The sequence below is a fragment of the Pelophylax lessonae genome (assembly GCF_965119305.1).
Source record: "Pelophylax lessonae genome assembly, chromosome: 13".
In the NCBI taxonomy this organism is placed as follows: Eukaryota; Metazoa; Chordata; class Amphibia; order Anura; family Ranidae; genus Pelophylax; species Pelophylax lessonae.
The window spans coordinates 8242964-8261645 of NC_138780.1; the positions used below are offsets into that span (position 1 = coordinate 8242964).

Below are 18682 nucleotides of genomic sequence, written 5' to 3' on the forward strand. Positions count from 1 at the left end.
GGTCTAAAGTGTCCTATCGACCTCCATAGATATATTGCCCAGAAGTCTTTGGCAGTATATCCAGGGTTTAAGATGATAATACCACCTGTTACCTAAAATATATATAAAGAAAATATATATATATATACATTGTTGTATATGCAACCATCTATTCTAATGAGGGTGGTTATTTCTGAAAAAAATTGTCAAATACCGTTCAACTTGTAACCACCAACATCCCTGGCATCACAGTGTCCACTGAGACCAATGGCGTATCAGCCCTAGAGATGTATAGTGTTTGCCTCAGTAGCGCTCCCCCTGTAGATCCTAAGGGCAAAGAGGAAAACCCCTTAAGTATATATGTCTCAAAGTTTAAAAAGTCCATTGGTCCCCAGGAGAGTACTTACTATTAATACAGGTCGAGGTTCGTAGCTGGACAGCGGTCCTGTGGTGGCTCGGAGAGATATCTCTCCGTACTGACTCTCGGCGTCCCCTTATATGCTGCTAGATGACTGAGAGTCTCGCGGAACTCCCGCGGGATCCATGTTTAATTGTATCATTTCCGCCCCGGCTGTTGCCGTGACGTCATTTCCGCCTATCATTCCCGCGGGAAATCCCGCGGGGCTGGCGGTGACATCACATCCGCCCTTACTTCAGACGGACGTGACTGCAGGTCATTTCCGCCTATGTCTCCCGCCGGAGATCCTGCGAGGCTGGCGGCAACAACATATCCGCCCTTACTTCACATGGACATGGCTACATGTCCGCCCAAAGTACAGCGGCGCATTGATACAGCGGGACCGTTAAGAAATGTACATTCACAAGTTTAAAATGACCGGAAGAAAAGAAGGAAAAAACATTTAGCAGAACGCGACTTTGCCTGAAATATATCAATTCAGTGCAATACATATGCGATTCATATGGCACATGAATATTCTAATATTAACCATCTAATGGCTGTATAAAAGCTCCTAGTCATCTAAGTGCTCCAAAAAGGGGAAAATCTATATCAGATAACGCCCCAGGCACGGGTAATGCGTGTGCCCCTAAAAATACTAGGGGTTCAGAAGTGAAATCCCTGGGGGCATGGTTGCAACCAGGTATCACCATTCTGAGAACGCTTCATTCTCCAGATGGTAGGGGGCCAAAAACCAAAATTAGTCCCCATTGGAGATGTCTCACCCGTGCCGGGCTCTCGGCTGGCAGGGAGCCCCCCGAGGGAAAAAGACCATGCATAGCTAATTTCATGGCTAGGGGTAATTTTGGCTGGTGGGCCTGCACTGGAAAAGGGGGGAGGAAAAAAAAAAAAAAAGGGGAGAAGAGGAGAAAATAGAAAACCATATAAAGAAAAGAGGAAGGAAAAAAGAATCATAGTTGGAGGAGGAGTACCCTGGAGGGTGGAAAGGGACCACGGGGGAACAAGAGGAATAGACGAAAGAGACAGAACTCCCCCCACATTGGAGGGGGCCTGTAGAATGACCATCCCACTCATATTTCCAGGTAAAATTGGAGGATGTGGGTCGCACGGTGCAATCACAAATTATTTCAACAAACTTATACATACATATCTAATCACTTCAAGGTGTGCTGCAAACATTAATATTTGACCCACTAGGAGATAGAATATCTCATACATTTCAATATAGTGTTTTCTTACATATTCCATCAGAATCAGGAAAAAGGGAAGGGGGGGGGGGAGGATATATAATGTTTACAAAGCCCTAGATGAATTTAGGGGAGGTATTGAAAAAATATATATGAGAGAAAGGAAAAAGCACAGATAGTAGTTGCCCAAAAACTCGCATAGGGCAACCGCTCCACCTGTGTTTGGTAGAGGGAAGAGGACCTCTCAATCTGTCTTACCCGAAGAGAATCCCTCTAAGAAAGGTCTATAGCTCTCCGTTTCATTCAGGCCAGGGGGGGTGGTCGCCCCAAGTCTAGCAAAAGGGCTCATGGTGTACCTCCTCTTCCCCCATTCTTTCCTTTCCTCTCCTTCAACAGATCAACAATATAGTAGGTCCGGGAGATATATACATCGGAGGGTAACCTCTTGGAACTTTTTATAAAAACTCTTTCTCTGTCTATACTGAAAATCATCATAACAGGTGAATTTCTTTGTATACTTATCTTTATTGTGCAAATAATTATCAACACATTACCCCAGTTCACTTGATAATTATAAAACACACTCACTATTTTCAGGTGAAGAATAATTCTTAATGGAACACACCTGACTCTAGCTCTCGACTTTTGGGAGAATCATTGTATCCCCTGAAGGGTAATCCTATGGGGTTCTATCTTTTGCAGGTATGTGGCCTCAACATAACTGGCAATTCATCTAGGGGTTCTTTTATTGACTATTTTCTTCTTTATTTCTTCTTCCCTCCAGTTTTGGCTTTTGTATGTTGGGGGATTCTCTTTCCCTACGGGGTGGTACTTCATGGGAGGGGGTTTGGTGGCATCACTGGAGGGCTGAGAGAGATTTCCAAGGTACATTTGGGGTAAGATGTGTCGCAGCTGCATAGTTGCTTGTTTCAATGTAAACCACTATTGTAAAATGAATAAGTGTTTGTCCTTTCCTGGGACTTGTAACTTACATTCAATTATGCTTTTCAGGAATATATGCAGATTCCCTGAGGAAGAGTTTTGAATTTGACAACGTTTTGAAACGCGTAGGATTCTGCTTTTCACCTGTGATTGTATTGTATCACTATATGATAGTTCAAAGTCAATGATTATATGCTATTGTGGATATGATGATGTTTTCAGCATTTATATTCTTTCTTCAAAATAAATTTCACCTTTTACATAATTAAACCTTTTCTCCTGAGAGATTTCTACTGTTACCTCTAAAGTCCCACCAAGCAAAGGGGGTTCTTTCTTTTATATTTGTAAATTGTAACTTTGTTTCTCTCTCTCTGTCTCTCTGATCACTGAGCTCCAACTGCCCAGCCTGTATATTTTTCTCATCTCATCTTCTTTTTTATTTAACATAGTTTTTTTTTTTTTAGATTTAGCAGGAATTATGCGATTTGTTATATTTGTGTCTGATAATAGTGATTTTGTTGTAATTTTAGCTAAATATATCTTTAATATTTTCTTGAGGGGGTCCTGCCAGGTAGTCTGTATGGGGCCCCGCGATTTCTAATAGCAGCCCTGCACCCAGCAATGAGTTTTATCTACTAAAGGAGTAGAGCAAGTTCACTTTTACCCACTAGAGCAGGGGTGTCAAACTGGCGGCCCTCCAGGTGTTGCAGAACTACAAATCCCATCATGTCTCTGCCTATGGGAGTCATACTTGTAACTGAAAAGCATCATGGGACTTGTAGTTCCGCAACAGCTAGAGGGCCGCGAGTTTGACACCTGTGCACTAGAGCCTCAGAAGGTTTTATCCCCTTCATGATCAGGCTATTTTTAGATATTCGGCACTGCGCTACTTTAACTGGTAATTGAGTGGTCATGCAATGCTGTACCAAAATGTATTTATTTTTTTTACACAAATAGAGCTTTTTGGTGGTACAGTATTTGATGACTACTGGGATTTTTATTTAAAAATAAAATTTTGAACATCATTTTTTTTCTACTTTCTGTCATAATACATAAAAATAAAATCAAATTTCAACATACATTTAGGCGAAAATGTATTCTGCTACATGTCTGATAAAAAAGAAAAAAAAATCCCAATTTTAGTGTGTATTAATTGTAGATATGTGCATGATGAAAAAAAATGTGTTTAGTTTTGTTTAGATTCGTTAATCTAGTTATTTAGTTTAGTTAAATTCGGGTAAATTGTTCAATTCGTATTCGGGATTCGTATTCAGAATTCCTCTTTTTTCAAATTGTCTTTTAATTTAACCACTTTACCACCGGAGGATTTTGCTGTCTTACGTCTGGGCCACTTTTTGCGATTCGTCGCTGTGCGACTTTAACTGACAATTGCGCGGTCGTGCGACACCGAACCCAAACAAAATTTACGTCCTTTTTTTTCCCATAAACAGAGCTTTCTTTTTGTGGTGTTTGATCACCTGTGCGATTTTTACTTTTTGTGCTATAAACAAAAAAAGAGCGTTTAGTTTGAAAAAATAACAATATTTTTAACATTTTTTTTATATGAAATTCCCCCCAAAAAAGATGTAAAAATCAATTTTTTTTTAAATTTTTGGCCAATTTGTTTTCTGCTACCCATTTTTGGTAAAAAAAATCGCAATAAGCGTATTTTTATTGGTTTGCGCAAAAGTTATTGCGTTTACTAACTAAGGGAAAGATTTGTCATTTTTGGTGGGTTTTTTTTAACGAGTAATGGCGGCGATCTGCGATTTTTTTTGCGGGACTACGACATTGCGGTGGACAGATTGGACCCTTGACTGACATTTTTGACACTTTTGGGGGTACCAGTGACATTACTGCAGTAATCAGTGCTATAAATATGAACTGTTACTGTAAAAATGACACTGGCAGGGAAGGGGTTAATTGTATTGGAGAGGGAGGGGTTAATGTATGCCTGGTGCTTACTGACGTGTGGGGGGGGGAGGTGACTGAGTGAGCCAGGGACAGATCGATGTTCAACTATGCTGAACACTCCGATCTGTCACTCCCTGTCACTTAGGAGATCCGCCCGCTCTGTTTACACAGGCGGGCGGATCTCCAAACTGGATTCCCCGACAATCGGGGCAGAGCAGCGGCGATCGCCGCCGCTACTCCCCTGGCCCGACTCCCGCTGTGAATGAAAACAGCGGGAGCGCGCCTCCGGCCGCGCGCGAGCGCCGCCTACAGGGGGAGGAGTCTAGCGACGTAGGTCTAGGTCATCAGACGATAACGAGCCACTGTGCCGCAGTAGCAGTGTTAAAGTGGTTAAGGACTTTATCGATTCAAAATGTTCAAATCCACAAACTATGGAATATATATCTGAGAATTGATCAGTTGAGACCATTTTGAATTGGTTGAATCGAAAACTTTAGTTTTATTTTTTTTTTCGATTTGAATGTGGCAAAGTGAACAAACAAAAGAAAAATCTTCATGAAATGATGACAATGACTCTTTATATCATCTTTGGAATAACAAAAACAGCAATTATTTCCAAATACACTAAAAACACACACAGTCTTTGGTTTCAGAAATATGTTTACAGTTCGAATTCGACTGGAAGTCGATGTAAAATTCAATTAGAATTTCCGAAATTTGGACGAATTTCGTTTCGTTATTCGGAGCATTCGATAAACTTTGTTTATAATGCAATTCAGGTATTCGGATATATCCGAATCTCCGAATAATGAATTTGAATATTTTTACGGAACAAAACGAACCGCTCTGTCTAATTAATTGGTTTGTGTGAAAGTTATTGCATCTACAAACTATGGTATATTCTGTATATGTGAAAATTGATCAATCCTGAGGTACCGACGGTCTAATTTTTTGAGGCACAAAAATCCCAGGAAAGAAAAAATACCCCCCACATAACCCTTTTTGGAAAGTAGACAGTCCAAGGTATTCAATAAGAGGCATGGTGTGAGCTTTTTAAATTGTCATTTTTTTGTCACAATTTTTATTAAAATGAAGAAACTGGAGAAATGTTTTTTTTTTTTTTTTCACTATTTTTTTGTCGCCAAAATTCTAATTGAAATTTAAATCGAATTTTACATCAACTTCCAGCCGAATTCGAACTGTAAACATATTTATGAAATCAAAGACTGCGTGTGTTATTAGAGCACTATTTGGAAATAATTGCTGTTTTTGTAGCAGTACAGCATCATTATATGACTGGTGTGGCGATTATCAGGGACACTGACTGGTGACAGTATGTTAAAGAAATAATAATAATTTTAAATTTTTTTTTATTTTTTTTTTATTTTTTTACTTTTTTGAGATCTGCGAGCACAGCACAGACAGGGTTAATTATGGTGAACTCTCGAGCCCACTCATTACCATTACATGCAGGGGGAAGGGAAGTAGAATTGTTCAGCAAATAAAAAGCAGTCAAATGTAAGCAGAGATGTATTTTTAGCTCTTCTATGTGATTGGGAGCTTACAAAAAAAAAAAAAGTAGATGTTATCTTACTTTGACTGCAAATGAGAAAATATACCTCTACCTCTTTTTTTACAAGTAATCAAATGAATCATTTTATCTACACATCAATTCCACACATTGATACAAATGTTGCTTATTAATTGTAACGATTATTTTTATGGTGAATTCCCAATCCCAGTTTTGCCCTTATTTATTTATTTTTGCCTTTTTTGCAGGGAGCTTTTATTTTTTATTTTTTTTTGCAACTGTGTTAATTGAGTGCAAAATTAAAACAAATACAAGTAATCAAATTAAACACTTTATCTACACATCAATTGCAAACATTGATACAAATATTACTTATTAATTGTAAGGATTATTTTTATGGTGAATTCCCAATCCCAGATTTGCACTTACCAGATTTTCCCGCCATGATTGCTGTGAAAAGAAAACACAAAATGTAAAATTTCCCATATCTGATCTATTTTCTATATCCCTCCAGTATATCCCAGCTCTCCCCTCCTGCCTATGTAGACTGCTGAGATATAGGGGGGGGGGGGGCTCTACATAGGCAGGATGGGATCACCCCCCCCCCTCTTCCCTGCCTAGACACCCAGCCATAATTTAGTGTTCCCCTCCCCCCTTCAGTCTGGAATCCTCTCTCATATTTCAGCTGTATATCTATTTTATACATAAACTGAACTGGGAAAATGTAACAATTTAACGTATTTAAATTATTTTAAATTGGACCCAATAATAATGTTATTACTTATTGATACAAGATTGTGTTTGCTGTGTGTTATGTATTGTGTTGTATGTTCTGTTTGCAGTGTGTTATGTATTGTGTTGTATGCTCTGTTTGCAGTGTGTTATGTATTGTGTTGTATGCTCTGTTTGCAGTGTGTTATGTATTGTGTTGTATGTTCTGTTTGCTGTGTGTTATGTATTGTGTTGTATGCTCTGTTTGCAGTGTGTTATGTATTGTGTTGTATGCTCTGTTTGCTGTGTGTTATGTATTGTGTTGTATGCTCTGTTTGCTGTGTGTTATGTATTGTGTTGTATGCTCTGTTTGCTGTGTGTTATGTATTGTGTTGTATCTCCTGTTTGCTGTGTGTTATGTATTGTGTTGTATGTTCTGTTTGCTGTGTGTTATGTATTGTGTTGTATGTTCTGTTTGCTGTGTGTTGTGTATTGTGTTGTATGCTCTGTTTGCAGTGTGTTATGTATTGTGTTGTATGTTCTGTTTGCTGTGTGTTATGTATTGTGTTGTATGTTCTGTTTGCTGTGTGTTATGTTGGGTGTTTTGCACTTTGTGTTGTGTCTGTGTATGTATTATATAGTATGTATGTGTGTGTTATGTGATTTATGTGTGTTATAGTTGGTGTGTCTCTTTGTCGGTGTAACACAGGAAGGGCTCCCAGATGAAATCTAGAAGAAATGTCTTTGTACTTACACAGGAATATGATGATGATGGCGGCAGACATGGTCGCAGTGCCCAGCGAGATGTCAGCTTCTCTCAGTAAAGCAGAAGTTCTGACTCTTCTAACTTCCCAACTTTTATATACAGTATAGGAAATGTCATCACTGGTAAAACCAAGGCAGAGGACAAAATTCAAGAGTAACCCGTGGGCGGGCTGAGATCATCACAGAGTCACCCACATTCTCTTCTCCGGCATCCCCATGAATCAGGGCAGACTAAGGCAGGCCATGGGGGAAGCAATTTTCTTTCCTGCAATCATAGGTTGTAGGAAAGAAAATCGCTCGATTCCCCTATCAACATAGGCAGGGTTGATGGAGAATCCCTCCTCTAATGGAACTATTGTGTTCTCCCTGTGGGTGGAGGGGACCCTGCTGGGAGAACACAGTGATTACTGCTACGGGCTGAAGACACTTCTTACACTGGGCCTAACGTCTTCATGGGGTCCCAAGATAGTGCTTTAACTCCACTATCCACCACAAACCCCTAGCCCAGGGGTACTCAAATGTAAACTTGAAAGGTCCACTTACCAAATTTCCATTCAGTCCGAGGTCCGGAAAAGTGACCATCAAATTCCAAATACAGAACGCCAACAACGAATAAAGGAATTCCCCAAAACTTGCCCCCATCCAATACAGAGTGACCAGTGACCCCATTAATGTCGAGTGACCAGTGACCCCAATATTGCAGAGTGAACAGTGACCCCAATAATGCAGAGTGAACAGTGACCCCATTAATGCAGAGTGACCAGTGTGCCCCCATTAATGCAGAGTGACCAGTGTGTGTGTCCCCATTAATGCAGAGTGACCAGTTTGTGTGCCCCCGTTAATGCAGAGGGACCAGTGTGCATGCCCCCTTTAATGCAGAGTGACCAGTGTGTGCCCCCATTAATGCAGAGTGACCAGTGTGCATGCCCCATTAATGCAGAGTGATCAGTGTGCGTGCCCCCATTAATGCAGAGTGACCAGTGTGTGCCCCCGTTAATACAGAGTGACCAGTGTCCCCCATTAATGCAGAGTGACCAGCGTGCGTGCCCCCATTAATGCAGAGTGACCAGTGTCCCCCATTAATGCAGAGTGGCCAGTGTGGGTGCCCCCATTAATGCAGAGTGACCAGTGTGCATGCCCCCATTAATGCAGAACGACCAGTGTGTGTGCCCCCATTAATGCAGAGTGACCAGTGTGTGCCCCCATTAATTCAAAGTGATGAGTGTGTGTGCCCCCATTAATGCAGAGTGACCAGTGTGCCCCCATTAATGCAGAGTGACCGGTGTGTGCCCCCATTAATGCAGAGTGACCAGTGTGCATGCCCCCATTAATGCAGAGTGATCAGTGTGCGTGCCCCCATTAATGCAGAGTGACCAGTGTGTGCCCCCGTTAATGCAGAGTGACCAGTGTCCCCCATTAATGCAGAGTGCCCAGCGTGCGTGCCCCCATTAATGCAGAGTGACCAGTGTCCCCCATTAATGCAGAGTGACCAGCGTGCATGCCCCCATTAATGCAGAGTGACCAGTGTGCCCCCATTAATGCAGAGTGACCAGTGTGTGTGCCCCCATTAATGCAGAGTGGCCAGTGTGTGTGCCCTTATTAATGCAGAGTGACCAGTGTGTGTGCCCCCATTAATTCAGAGTGACCAGTGTTTGTGCCCCCAATAATGCAGAGTGACCAGTGTGCCCCCATTAATGCAGAGTGACCAGTGTGCGTGCCCCCATTAATGCAGAGTGACCAGTGTGTGCCCCCATTAATGCAAAGTGACCAGTGTGCATGCCCCCATTAATGCAGAGTGACCAGTGTGCCCCCATTAATGCAGAGTGACCAGTGTGTGTGCCCCCATTAATGCAGAGTGACCAGTGTGTGTGCCCCCATTAATGCAGAGTGACCAGTGTGCCCCCATTAATGCAGAGTGACCAGTGTGTGTGCCCCCATTAATGCAGAGTGACCAGTGTGCGTGCCCCCATTAATGCAGAGTGACCAGTGTGCCCCCATTAATGCAGAGTGACCAGTGTGTGTGCCCCCATTAATGCAGAGTGGCCAGTGTGTGTGCCCTCATTAATGCAGAGTGACCAGTGTGCCCCCATTAATGCAGAGTGACCAGTGTGCGTGCCCCCATTAATGCAGAGTGACCAGTGTGTGCCCCCATTAATGCAAAGTGACCAGTGTGCATGCCCCCATTAATGCAGAGTGACCAGTGTGCCCCCATTAATGCAGAGTGACCAGTGTGTGTGCCCCCATTAATGCAGAGTGACCAGTGTGTGTGCCCCCATTATTGCAGAGTGACCAGTGTGTGCCCCCATTAATGCAGAGTGACCAGTGTGTGTGCCCCCATTATTGCAGAGTGACCAGTGTGTGTGCCCCCATTAATTCAGATTGACCAGTGTGTGTGCCCCCAATAATGCAGAGTGACCAGTGTGCCCCCATTAATGCAGAGTGACCAGTGTGCGTGCCCCCATTAATGCAGAGTGACCAGTGTGCCCCCATTAATGCAGAGTGACCAGTGTGTGTGCCCCCATTAATGCAGAGTGACCAGTGTGTGTGCCCCCATTAATGCAGAGTGACCAGTGTGTGTGCCCCCATTAATGCAGAGTGACCAGTGTGTGCCCCCATTAATGCAGAGTGACCAGTGTGCCCCCATTAATGCAGAGTGACCAGTGCGTGTGCCCCCATTAATGCAGAATGACCAGTGTGAGTGCCCCCATTAATGCAGAGTGACCAGTGTGCCCCCATTAATGCAGAGTGACCAGTGTGTGTGCCCCCATTAATGCAATGTGACCAGTGTGCATGCCCCCATTAATGCAGAGTGACCAGTGTGTGTGCCCCCATTAATGCAGAGTGACCAGTGTGCATGCCCCCATTAATGCAGAGTGACCAGTGTGTGTGCCCCCGTTAATGCAGAGTGACCAGTGTGTGTGCCCCCATTAATGCAGAGTGACCAGTGTGTGTGCCCCCATTAATGTAGAGTTACCAGTGTGTGTGCCCCCATTAATGCAGAGTGACCAGTGTGTGTGCCCCTATTCATGCAGAGGGACCAGTGTGCGTACCCCCATTAATGCAGAGTGACTAGTGTGCATGCCCCCATTAATGCAGAGTGACCAGTGTGCATACCCCCATTAATGCAGAGTGACCAGTGTGCATGCCCTCATTAATGCAGAGTGACCAGTGTGTGTTCCCCCATTAATGCAGAGTGACCAGGGTGTGTGCCCCCATTAATGCAGAGTGACCAGGGTGTGTGCCCCCATTAATGCAGAGTGACCAGGGTGTGTGTCCCCATTAATGCTGAGTGACCAGTGTGTGTGCCCCCATTAATGCAGAGTGACCAGTGTGTGTGCCCCCATTAATGCAGAGTGACCAGTGTGTGTGCCCCCATTAATGCAGAGTGACCAGTGTGCCCCCATTAATGCAGAGTGACCAGTGTGCGTGCCCCCATTAATTCAGAGTGACCAGTGTGTGTGCCCCCAATAATGCAGAGTGACCAGTGTGTGCCCCCATTAATGCAGAGTGACCAGTGTGTGTGCCCCCATTAATGCAGAGTGACCAGTGTGCGTGCCCCCATTAATGCAGAGTGACCAGTGTGTGTGCCCCCATTAATGCAGAGTGACCAGTGTGTGCCCCCATTAATGCAGAGTGACCAGTGTGTCCCCATTAATGCAGAGTGACCAGTGCGTGTGCCCCCATTAATGCAGAATGACCAGTGTGAGTGCCCCAATTAATGCAGAGTGACCAGTGTGCCCCCATTAATGCAGAGTGACCAGTGTGTGTGCCCCCATTAATGCAAAGTGACAAGTGTGCATGCCCCCATTAATGCAGAGTGACCAGTGTGTGCCCCCATTAATGCAGAGTGACCAGTGTGCATGCCCCCATTAATGCAGAGTGACCAGTGTGTGTGCCCCCGTTAATGCAGAGTGACCAGTGTGTGTGCCCCCATTAATGCAGAGTGACCAGTGTGTGTGCCCCCATTAATGCAGAGTGACCAGTGTGTGTGCCCCCATTAATGTAGAGTTACCAGTGTGTGTGCCCCCATTAATGCAGAGTGACCAGTGTGTGTGCCCCTATTCATGCAGAGGGACCAGTGTGCGTACCCCCATTAATGCAGAGTGACTAGTGTGCATGCCCCCATTAATGCAGAGTGACCAGTGTGCGTACCCCCATTAATGCAGAGTGACCAGTGTGCATGCCCTAATTAATGCAGAGTGACCAGTGTGTGTTCCCCCATTAATGCAGAGTGACCAGGGTGTGTGCCCCCATTAATGCAGAGTGACCAGTGTGCGTGCCCCCATTAATGCAGAGTGACCAGGGTGCATGCCCCCATTAATGCAGAGTGACCAGTGCGTGTGCCCCCATTAATGCAGAGTGACCAGTGTGTGTGCCCCCATTAATGCAGAGTGACCAGGGTGCATGCCCCCATTAATGCAGAGTGACCAGTGTGTGTGCCCCCATTAATGCAGAGTGACCAGTGTGCGTGCCCCCATTAATGCAGAGTGACCAGGGTGCATGCCCCCATTAATGCAGAGTGACCAGTGTGTGTGCCCCCATTAATGCAGAGTGACCAGGGTGTTTGCCCCCATTAATGCAGAGTGACCAGTGCAGATTAGAGAGTCGCATGATTACAAAAAGCCAAGTTCTTCTGCTTACCTGGTGGAGAGGCTTTCATACAAAGTCCTGCCTCCTGGACCAGCTCCTATGATAGACGTCACCAGTGTTCTGTCTATCATAGATAGAAGCCGGTGTCCAGGAGGCGGGACTTTGTATGACAGCCTCTCCGCCGGGTAAGCAGAAAAACTTGGCATTTTGTAATCATGCGGTGCTGCCACAGTGTAAGACACAGCCACTCCGATCCTCTCCATTCTGCCCCCCCCCCGCTGATGACAGAAGGAATTAGACTGCTTTGGCGGTCCAGATTAAAGCATGTGTGGGTCCGGAAAAGGCCCGGAGTCCGCCTATTGAGGACCCCGGCCCTAGCCTGACCAGGTCTGCCCACCGTTGCTTCCACCAGGACCCTTACTTCTCCATGTGTGTTCCTCATGGGATGCACAGTCTAGCTTTAGCTTAACATGGCACTATCCCAACTTCACCACAGCAAGGGAGCTAAGGATCAACTCCAGACACTTGGAGCAGCCAGTAGATCGATCCAAGTCTATTTTATTGAGGTAGTTCATACAGTCAATCGAAGGAGAAGAATGTGGAAAGCTCATTTGGCTGTTCTTCTTCTGTGGATTACAGGAGTGCAGTGCATTCTGTGACCCGTTTTCAGCAGACAGCGGGCTGAAGCTGACTGATGGCTGACCTCACAGAGCTGGTCCAGGCTCGGGCAAAATTGCTACAAGGTAGTCAGGATCCGCCCACATGTCTGGACCGGAAGTAAACTCAGGCGCTCAGCGAGTTGTTTCGAGCCTGAGCTGGCTGCTCCCGCTACCCTTAACAGCGCAGTGCTCCAGTCAACTAGGGGGTGGGGGCAGAACAGAGAGCGGAAGACTGACAGTCACCAGCTCTCTGCTCAAGGATTTCTGAGAACCGAGCGATCAAACACAGCCAGTCGCTCGGTTCTCAGAGATCCTTGAGCAGAGAGCTGGTGACTGTCAGTCTTAGAGCCGACAGGGGACAGATGCTGCATCCACCTATGTAAGTATGATGCAGGAAAAAAAATGGATCCCCTTACTTCTCTTTTGATAAATTCTTTGTAAATCAGCGATGAGCAGTTCCTTCCGTTTTGAAGGCGTGCCTTCTGTGTCTAGTAGTAGGGATGTCCATCCCACAGCTAGCAATTAAAGAGTTTACTCCCTACTCCATCTCTCTCTCCATTGGCTCTTCTCTTACCATGCCAGCCTCATCATTTAACCAAGCTAAGCTAAGATCCTGCCAGAAAGGAAATGAAATCATTCCCCTTCCTGGAAGGATTTACAGAATTTACATAAAATAAAGAAAAAAAATAAAAAAACAACATGGGGTCCCTACCAGCCTCACGATCCCCGCCATACACCATATTAGCACCCTGATCACCACCATACCCCATACCAACATCCTGATCACTGCCATACCCCATATCAGGATCCTGATCATTGCCATACCCCATACCAGCGTCCTGTGCATCAACATACCTCATTCTAGTGTTCTGATCATCCCCTATGCCATACCAGTGTCCTGATCACTGCCATACCTAATACCAGCATCCTAGTCACTGCCATACCCCATACCAGAAACCTGGTCACTGCCAACCTGGTCACTGCCATACCCCCTACCAGCATTCTGATCACTGCCATACCCCATACCAGCATCCTGATCACCGCCATACCCCACACCAGCATCCTGATCACCGCCATATCAGCATCCTGATCACCACCATACCCCATACCAGCATTCTCATCACCGCCATATCCCATACCAGCATCCTGATCACCGCCATACCCCATACCAGCATCCTGATCACTGCCATACACCATACCAGTGTCCTGATCACTGCAATACCCCACACCAGCATCCTGATCACCGCAATATCAGCATCCTAATCACCACCATACCCCATACCAGCATTCTCATCACCGCCATATCCCATACCAGCATCCTGATCACCGCCATATCCCATACCAGCATCCTGATCACTGCCATACCCCATACCAGTGTCCTGATCACTGCAATACCCAATACCAGCATCCTGATCGACCACCATACCCCATACTAGCATCCTGATCACTGCCATACCCCATACCAGCATCCTGATCAGCAGCATACCCCATACCAGCATCCTGATTACTGCCATCCCAACATCCTGATCACCACCATACAGCATACCAGCATCCTGATCACCGCCATACCACATAGCAGTGTACTGATCACCCCATAGGCCATACCAGCATCCTGATCACTGCCATTACCCATACTAGCGTGCTGATCACTTCCATACCCCATATTAGTGTCCTGCTCACTGCAATACATCATACCAGCATCCTGCATTTATGGTCTAAACTGATCAATTGTCAGATATATATTCCAGAGTTTGTGGACTCTATAACTTTCACAAAGACTAAATAATATACACTGATTTGCGTTGTATTTTTATTTATTAAAGTTTTATAACAAAAACTAAGCAAAATTTTTTTTTCTTTTTTTTTACATTTTCATTCTTTTTTTTATTTTATGTAGCAAAAAAAAAACAGTAGTGATCAAATACCACCAAAAGAAAGCTCTATTTGTGTGAAAAAATTATAAAAAAAATGCATATGGTACAGTGTTGCATGACCCCGCAATTGTAATTCAAAATGTGACAGAGCTGAAAGCTGAAATTTGGCCTGGATTGGAAGGGGGTGAAAGTGTCAGGACTTGAAGTGGTTAAAACACCTTAAGACAGAGCTAAACCTTTCTATCCTTTTGCAGTATTCAGCATTTCCCTCCTCTTCAGACACCAATGGCTGGGGTCTATATAACTCAAAGTCTGTCTGAAGCTCCTCCCTTTCCCATCATGCTCCACTAAATACATACCATTGGCTGAGTTTTCATGGAAGATCCCATTCACTGATCCATACAGATAGTTGTATGAACATTGACTATGGAGAACCTGCTGAGGAAAAGCACTCAGCCCCAACCTCTTTATTATTCATTTGCAGTCTAAGAACAGACTTATATGTAGCGTGCATTACCCCATTATATAGACATGCCCGGAGCTTGAAGAAAACGATAAGCATAGGGCATACGTGACAGGGTGGAAGGAAAACCAGGCAGTAGGGGGTTAAATTAGTTGTTGGGATATGAGAGTTCAGGACTCTTACCTTATTGGCAGAGCAGACAAGGTGATGTAGAGGAGCAGGAGAGAGAGTAGTTGGAGAAGGAGGGCTTCACTTGCAGACTGGAGATCATAGGAGAAACCTCCCTCCCGCCCGCCCTGGTGATGCTGTTTCTGTCGCTCTACTAAGGAGGTTGGACATTGGCGGTTGAGGTCTTTGACGAGGGTCCAAAACATGGCGTCGTACGATAAAATGGTGGGATCCATCTCAGGTATGGAGTCCTATGGTTGGTCTTGTTCAGTCTAGACCAGTGATGGCGAACCTTGGCACCCCAGATGTTTTGGAACTTCATTTCCCATGATGCTCATGCATTCTGCAGTGTATTGGTGCATCATGAGAAATGAAGTTCCAAAACATCTGGGGTGCCAAGGTTCTCCACCACTGGTCTAGACCGACCGGGCAGTGAAAGGTGGTAGGGGTCTGTAGTCAGTTAGGATAGTCCTCGAGGCCGTGTTTTGGCGGCTGGGGACAGAACCTAACTTATTGGTACCACAGACTCCAGAGTTGAGGGAGATGGAATCATCAAGGATCTGCAACCATTCTTTGATCTGGATTGGTTTGACTGTTTTATGTTTTTCTGTTATTTATGGTTTTGATTAATAAAAGGCTGAACCGGCCATTTAATCCCAATGCTGAGTTAGTGTTGTCATATAAAGGTAAAGGGGGGTGGTGTTGGGTACTGATCCAGGTAATATGCAGGGGAGGACTGGGCCAGGGGGCAGGGGGGCAATTGCCCCCTGGGCCGCTCTGACGTCCTGTGAAAAGGCTGCACCACTTCTGCCCCAGACATGCCTAAAGGATTCCTGGTGAAGAGAAGTAAAAAGTTCCCGCCACTGACCTACTGAGTGCAGGTTGAAGATAAGGACAGAGTGCAGGCCTCCCTCCCCAGCATAGATAGTTTAAACTGTCTGAGCAGAGGCGGGTTCCATGCCCCACTGGAGAATCTCCTCCCCTGGCCAGCCCCAACTGAGATGTCCCAGCTCCCCCCAACCGCCCCCTGCTAGCCAGCCGGTGAGTATAGTACCTGGAGCAGGACTTCAGCCTGGAATGGGGGTAAGGAGGAGAACGGGAAGAGGGAGAGTGGGGGGGGCCGAGTCTTGCCCCCTGGGCCGAAAGTTGCCAGTCTGCCCCTGGTAATATGGTTAAACAGGTGGGATCTGAACTACCCTAGACATGTACTGTCCATGCATACAATGAGGACATTAGGAGTATAGGTATTTTTCAAAAGCATGCAATGTTTCTAATATTAGGTTATAAGTGGCAAAGCTTGAAAATATCTGAAAATAATCTTCATTTCTGCTTCGGAGCGTCTCTGTATTTCCTTCCTCATAAACTCTCCTGATGGTGGGAGATTGGAGTTCCCCATAACTCAGGAAATTGTAGGCTGTGTGAGCTCCATGGGCATCTCTCTGCTTGTTATTTTTATAAAGTATCTGCATACATTTTTATTCATATAAACCAAATAAAATATCCTAAAAAAAAATGTTCTTTCAGTCAACTAAAACAATTTTCCATCCTATAATAAATGCCCCCGATGTTGGAAGCTTCTTGGAAGTTCTTCCTCTTCTCTACCACTTGTTGTGGAAGTAGATGAAGCAGAGAGCGGCAGCCAATACAAATCCAGAGATCACCAGTCGTATTATATTCTGCACCGTGTAATCTGAGGAGATAATCAGAGGATACATGGTCAAAATAAAACATAAATCCCGTATAGAAATGATCTTCATTCTTTGACGTTGATCTACTAATGGAGTTGAGGCTGTTGGCCTTGCAAAGTCAATCTTCACTTTGAAAAGTAATTTAATGGTCACATATTTAATAAGGTTGAACCTTTGCTTACTTTAAGGCCCAACCTTAAGATAAATCTCTCCCTCACTCCCATCCCTCCCCCATCATCCATTCATTTTTTAGAAAAACAAATAGAAATAAAATAAAGACTTTTTTTTTCCCCATCAAACTCCACCATTTATGGTCCTCACCACCCCTAGCTCCTGGAGTGACAACTGGTGGATCCAGAGGTGCAGTCTGAGCTCACCCCAAATGATCACAGCAAATGTCAACTCCAGCCCAATAATACATTTCAATTAAATTGGTCATTTTACAGCAAAATATTTTTTCAGCTAAATCCCTCCACTCATCCCTACACATGATTGGATATTCAAAGTAAACACAAGATCACCTTATTCTTTAACCCCTTGCCGGCCGCCGCACGACTATATACGGCGGCGGCCAGCCCCTCCTGGGCAAAGTGACATACCGGTACGTCACTCGCCCGCTCGGACACTCCAGCGCGAGTGACCGGTGGCTCGGATGTCCGCCGGTCACTCGCGATCGTCCGCTGCAGATGGAGAAAGGCAGGCGGCTGATGTAAACAAAGCCGCCTGTCATTCTCCCCTGTGTAAGCGCAGAGATCCTCAAGATAATGTAGTTCATCAAGTTTATTGCTGGAGATAGAGTAAGGAGACCTAACCCTTTCCGTACAAGTGGCAGCATGGTTAAAGCAGTGTGACTGCTTCCACAAGCAACCTGGTGAGGCCAAGTAAGAGTTGTCCTTATTCAATGTAAATAGTTCCAGTGGGAGTATCCTACTATTCTCATCCAAGTTCCACAATAATTACTAAAAACCAATACCCATGGACTGTTTATTGAGTGAGGAGCCATCGGGAGTAAGGATGAACGTGTGAACTGTACCCTAAGTCAGTGGTCCTCAACCCTGGTCCTCAGAGCCCACTAACAGGCCAGGTTTGCAAGATAACTGAAATACATCCCAGCTGATATAATTTGCTGCTCAGTGATTGCAGTACTCCAGTCTGCATCTCCCCAAGGTAATACCTAAAATCTGGCCTGTTAGTGGGCCCTGAGGACCGGAGTTGAGGACCACTGCCCTAAGTGACTGTCTGCAGGTAATCAGAGGAGGCACAACAAGTCATCACACAGCAAGCCCTACGGGGACAGTGCTACATTACTGTAAAGTAAAAACTTACTGAACTCTACTACACGATCAACGTCTAGAAATATGATGATGATGTGATGCGAGCTTCATTTCTACTTTGGAGCGTCTCTGTATTTCCTTCCTAAACTCTCCTGATGGTGGGAGATTGGAGTGACCACTTCTTTCTGTATTCCCCATAATTAAAGAATTTATTTTTATTTTTTTATCATAATATATTGTTATCAAAATCTGTATGTATATTTTTGGTATTAAACAAATAAAATATCATAAAAATTGTTCTTTTATTTAATCACCTCCTTCCCAGGCTTATTCTGACACTTCACTCCTACATAAAAAAAAAATCTCCTTTTTTATTTCTAGAAAATTACTTACAACCCCCAAACATTATATATATATATATATATATATATATATATTTATTTTTTTTTTCTTTTTTTACCAGAGACCCTATAGAATAAAATGGTTGGTGTTGCAAATTTGCCGTGCGGCGGTTTTTCA

At 44.6% G+C, this 18682-nt stretch overlaps 1 long non-coding RNA gene across 1 annotated transcript in view; it reads right to left on the bottom strand.

Moving 5' to 3' along the window:
• LOC309543167 overlaps positions 1 to 15033 on the bottom strand; it is a 36911-nt gene extending 21878 nt beyond the window's left edge. Inside the window, exon 1 of the long non-coding RNA XR_014224763.1 lies at positions 14930 to 15033. This is a non-coding gene — a long non-coding RNA (uncharacterized lncRNA). The remainder of the gene's footprint in view (positions 1 to 14929) is intronic.
• Positions 15034 to 18682: the final 3649 nt, after the last annotated feature.